We start from the raw sequence: 5,945 nt of genomic DNA, 5'->3' as shown, positions 1-5,945 counted from the left end.
ACGAGGACGACCCACATCCGGTTGGATTGCCCGCCAACAAGCACCTCGGCAGATTCGAGGGAGTAGGCCACAACGCTGGCAGGAGGGAACTCGACGCAGATCAAGATGATAGGAGAACAAACTTTAACAGGGCCCACTTAGTAGCACTACAGCACATGAACGAGGTAGAGCCTTGGGTGGATCAGCACATAAACATGATCAAGAGCAGGGCTGACAAGCCGATGACGGAAGAAGAGGTATTTAGAGCGCACAACTCCTCTTTCGCGAGCTGGTTCAAAGACCAGATTGATGCCAATCCCCCACCAATGGCAAGCGGCGTAGACAAAATGATATTAGCCTTGTCTTGTGGGCCCGCCCCCAACCTCATGACTTATCAGAAATATGACATCAATGGTTACACATTCTCCACAGAGGAGAGAGACAACAGAAGCGACTATCAGAACACGGGTGTGACGATGGAATCGTACACGGGTGAAGAGAAGAAAAGGTACTACGGAAGGATCGAGGAAATCTGGGAGCTCGACTACGTCGGGGAGAAGCTACCGATGTTTCGTGTCAGATGGGCTACGGACGTCACAAAAGAAGATGCGTATGTCACCACCATGCGACTGCCCCCCAAATCCAAGACCAAGAACCCCACCGCGCAAAATGAGCCTTGGGTATTGGCTAAGCACGTCGAGCAATGCTTCTTCATAACTGACCCGTCAAGGCCCAGCCGTGCTGTCGTAAGGAGAGGAAAAAGGGCCCTCGTCGGAATGGATGGAGTTGCCGACGAGCAAGACTTCGATGGCCTCGTCGGAGACCCAATGATGGAAGAACCCGATGAAGACGATAGAACCTACACACTAAGAAGAAGAAGGACGACGCTACCTAGGTCAAGTGTTCCTCCGTACACAAGGAGTCGCGATGATACCGGTGGGGTCACAAGGACCAAGCAGAAGGGACTTTGAAGTCATTTGTGTATTTATAATAATTATCTCTCGAACAACCATTTGTGCTTCTCAAGTGTATCCTAAATTTATGTCTTGGTTTTTTATCGGATATCCTCGAAAGGACTTTGAAGTCATTCAAGAATTAAAATCATCAATTTATGTCTCGCAATTTATCCTTCATTGCTTTATTTTATCGGATGTTGCCAAAGGACTTTACAATTTATCTAAATAACTAGAAACAATAAAAAAAGGTCTTAAGAAAAGAAAAAAAAGTTGCCAAAGGACTTTACAATTTATCTAAATAACTAGAAACAATAAAAAAAGGTCTTAAGAAAAGGAAAAAAAGGGTGCCTTTTTTGCACCCACAGGGATTCGAACCCTGGGTGCTTCGGCTGTGCAGAAGCGACTGGAACCACTGCGCTAGCGAATCAATTTTGTATAACTAACAGGGTTTACGGAATTAATACGGTGTCACCTGTTATCCCCGGCGAATAGGTCGATTTCGCCAGTGGTAAACGCACTTGGGCCCACCTGTTAGTGGCTCAAACGTTACCGCCGACGGTTTCGCAAAACGCCGGGGGTACGCGTTCCAGGACTTAGGCGTTTGGCCGTCGTTCCCCACGGCCAAATCAACCATGCGCGCAGTCGATCCCCAAGTGCCGCCGTCGATCCCCAACCTGCTCCTGCCGCCGTCGCTGCCCCCTGCCGCCGTCGCTACCCCCTGCCGCCGTCGATCCCCAGGGCTCGTCGGAGGCCGACGACGACCTGCTCCTCAAGAGCTTCCTCGCCGAGGTTAGCGAGGCCGAGCGCGACAACGAAGTCCTCAGGTTCGTCTCCGCTCCCTCCCCCTCCCCTAACCCCCCTTCTCCCCGAACATTTCCTACCGAATCCCTTATCGCATACCGCAGCTCTAGATCCCCAATAATCGCATTCTTGGTGAATCCCTTGTGGCCTTCATGACTGTGTACAGGATTCTTGGACGGGAGACTGCGTGTAATTACCTCGATTCTAGGTTTCTTGCTACAAATCAGTAGGATTTTGCAGTTTCGTGACCTTTTTCTTCTAGCAGATCATCACATTTGTTCGGATTTGGTCTATTTGATGAACTGGCGAACAGCAAATGCTCCGAAGATACCACATTATGCTACGGGATTACTATATCAATCCTATTAATCAGAAGTTTTCTAATTCTGTCTCTTTTTTTTCAAATTTGGTTCTTTCTTACAGCTGCAAATTGAAGAATTGAAAGGCTGTAGCATTAAACCTGTCATTGAAAATCCGAATTGGTTATCAACATTTTGCCTCCTGATAAAAAAAATTCAACTTGCAATGCTAGCTTGATTGATGCCTTCATGGTTCTTTAGGATCTTTATTGCATTGCTGCTTGAATTACTTCATTGTTATATTTCTGATCAAACGTACGCTCCAAAAGTATGGATCTTGTTTGCTGTTATGTTGCATAATGGTCATCTTCGAACGTGGTTGATATGTTTTACTCATCTGTTGGTCTTTTGCCAAACATTAACTTACATGATTTGTCAGGGTATGGTCAGATGCTTCAGATTTCTATTTAGTTGTGTGAACGAGTCATGGCGCTCTAAGAAGGTGTGTGTTTACCATGTACCATGGTTCTGAACCTCTTGTAGTCTTGTTGCTTCATTAACCAGTGTTGCATGCTATTCTTTCAGTTTAATCGGCCAATATGGCTCACTTAAATAAGAAGCGGTAATCAGCATTTTGCTTCCTGATGTTTCAGTTGGCAGTACTGGTTTGATGCCTTCATGGTACTTCATTTTTTTATAATCTCAATCTCAACAATTGGATTGCTGCTTGAGTTACTTCATTGTTAAACATCTGATCAAAGGCTCCAATAGTTTACATAATGTTACATGTTCTGTTGCATAATGTTCTGTTACATAATGTTACATGTTACATGTTCCCTACTGTTTAGTGTCAAAAAAAACAATATATGCTCCTGCTTTGTATGTGATTTGGCCATCACACTGAACTAGTAGGGAGTTTTTTCCCTACTGTTTAAGGTTGGCCAATGTTGTCAAAGAAAATGAACTAGGCTAGGTAGCACAGGCACATGCCAGAATTTGGTAACCATCCAATCCAAACAATAAAAATAAGCTAGGCAGTCAGCAGTCAGTTTGTTATCAAACATACCATATGTTCTCCTGTGTAGCTTGTGCTGACCAATGGAGTCCAGCAGTCAGTTTGTTATGCTATCCAATTTTAAGCCGTTTTAATTGTGTATTACTATCATAATCAATTAAACATGACCAGTGGCATTTGTTCAGGCGGCAGGGGCCCAATTGAATGGGGAATTTGTGTCAGTTTCCCCTGATGGTACCCCTATTTCAGTTTCTTAAAGTGGTTGTGCAATGGTACCCCTGTTTCAGTTTATTGCTAATGGTACCCCTGTTTCAGTATCTTAAAGTGGTTGTGCAAGAAAGAACATCATCCTGTGGATCTTATGAGAGCTAAATTGTGATGTTGATTTCCTGAGAAGCTGGGTGTTCAGTTCATTTATTCTGGAGTGTAGAAATGTGATCTGCAGGTACATTGAGTGCCAATGTTTCGCCGGAATGTCGATTAACTTCCTTTCCGGCGAATTTCTGGCACTCCGGCATGACCATTTTAGCAAAGGTCATGCCGAATTTTCGCCGTGGATTTCCACCTAGTAGTGTTTTAGAACAAGTGCTATGTAACTACCTTCATAAGATCCTAGGCTATTATAATTATGTTTAATTACTGCCTGTTTAATTGAGTACTTTTGATGCTACTGGTTGTTTTAGCTAGTTTAATTACTGGCTATTTTAGCTACTGGCTGGCTATTTAATTGATTACTTTTGATGCTGCTGTATGCTAGTTTGTGCAGTGCTAGGTACATATAGCTAGCGATGTCGTCTTCTGCAGACCCCAACGAAGACGTTGACGGGTCTTCTCAGCAGAAGTTGGATGAGCACTACAGGCTCATGGTCTCGGATCAGCTGGAGGAACTTCCAGGCAGCGATGACGGGTCCTCGGAGGAGGGGGATGATGAGATGGACAACGATGGTGAGGATGAGAGGGCCGCTGCCGACGAGACCACCGACAGTGGCGTTGCCGGGGGTAACTCGGATACTACTACCGAGGCCAAGAGGAAACGGAAGCAGCGGCGCCCAAACAGGGTCGGCACCACTCGCGACATAATCACCGCGGTGGACGCCAAGACCGGTCTTCCTACTGAGCCCAAGCACGTGGCGAAGGGGTACGGCCTCCAACTGGGAGCAATCCTTCGGGACGTCGTCGACGTCAACGAGACGAAACTCCGAACCAAGAAGAAGCAGCATCTGCAGGCCCAACTCCTTGCGCGGCTGCACGCACGGTATGAGTTCCCTGTGGAATACAGGAACGAGGATCCCAAGGATAACATCGTGAACAGACGAGCCCTCTCTAAGTTCTCCAAGAACCTTAGCGGTTATAAAACCATGCTGAGGGCGATGCTTGGTGACAATGAGACTTGGGAAGAGATCCAGCGCCACTTCCCGCGGATGACGCTGGAGCAGTATAATAAATTCTTGGAAAACGAGGAGCTCGAGTACACCAAACGACAATCGACCTGGGGGAAGGAGCTGGCGGATAAGAACATCGGTCACCACAATCTCGGTTGCCGTGGCTTCGAAGGCAAGCAGCCGGTATGGGACAAGGAGGACCAGGCCTACATAAATGCTGGCCTCGAGCCCCCTTTTGCCAAGTACAAAGACCCACTCTTCAGGGCATATCTCAGGTCCAGATACCATCGAGAATTGGGTGGGAAACGTGTCACGAAACCTGATGTGGTGGTGGGAGTTGAGTTGGTCGCCGACGCGAAGGTGATGGCACTAGAGAAAGCAGTGGTAAGCAATTTACCAGCTTATTAATTTGATACTGCTCACCAAGTCCATTACATTCTAAAATTGTTCATGTTACTTCTGGCAGTTGACGGAACAAGCAGCCGCCGAATCAGCTGGCTCCTCGTCCCAGACGTCGACGGGCAAAGTCCCGTGGGACACGCCTTTTATCAGGGGTCTGAACACCGTGAAGGCGCGACCGCTTTTGGACAAGCCCCACCGTGTCCCCTGCGCCGGAGGAGGTCACAAGCTTGCCGACTATGGCTTGGACGTGCCCGCAAGCACTAAGGAGTCGCGGCAGGCGCAGAAGGACCGGGAGCACGAGGCTCTTCTGAAAAAGGTGGCCGACTTGGAAACAACCATGGAGCAACGCGTCAGTGCCAAGGTTCAGCAACGAGTCGGTGCCGAGGTTCGAGCAACGCGTCGCGTGCCGAGGTTGCTAGCAAGGTCGATGACGCGGTGGCCACCAGGGTCAATGAAATCATCCCTGATCTTGTGTTGTCGATGAAGAATTACTTCGCCGGCGGCCAAAAGGGACCGATGCCGGTTATCAGCCTAGGCGCCAGCAACTCGGACAACCGGCCTCCAACTAGACACGCTCAATGCACACCCAACTTGGTGACTCCACCCGCCGGCAATGTCGGCGCTAGAGAGGATTCGCTGGACCTGGGGGCCACAGTACTAGCCCCTCAGTCACCTGCACGCCTGGCCTCGGTCCTTCAACGCGAGCCGAGCTCGACGCCCTCACGGTAATTAATTTAGTCTCTCAAGCTCTACAAATTAGTTACTTTGTCGTCGCCCCTCTCTGACCTACACATGTTTTCACAGGAGAACGCGACTCCTTGCACCTTGCTACTGAATGTGGACAACAAGTTGAAGGCTGTAGCGAGCGGCAGTGTCATCCTGCCAACACAGCGGATTTTCCACTGTGTCAGGATGGATGATAGCGTGAGCCGGGTTCGCGTGAACCGGTCGTTACCGGGATGCCAAGACCTCCATCCTCCTTATCAACCCCCGGAAACGGAAACCCCGCTCACTCTCGGGGACCTCAAGAATCACATCCTTCTATGGCCGAAAGCCCTAATTCGGCTGAACACCGCCGCCTCAGGTTCGGTGGCAAGCTATGGCATGGTCA

This window comes from Lolium perenne, chromosome 1 (genome assembly GCF_019359855.2).
Source record: "Lolium perenne isolate Kyuss_39 chromosome 1, Kyuss_2.0, whole genome shotgun sequence".
NCBI classification, from domain to species: domain Eukaryota; kingdom Viridiplantae; phylum Streptophyta; class Magnoliopsida; order Poales; family Poaceae; genus Lolium; species Lolium perenne.
The sequence above is the reverse complement of the archived record's forward strand: the minus strand, read 5'-3'. Positions refer to the sequence as shown.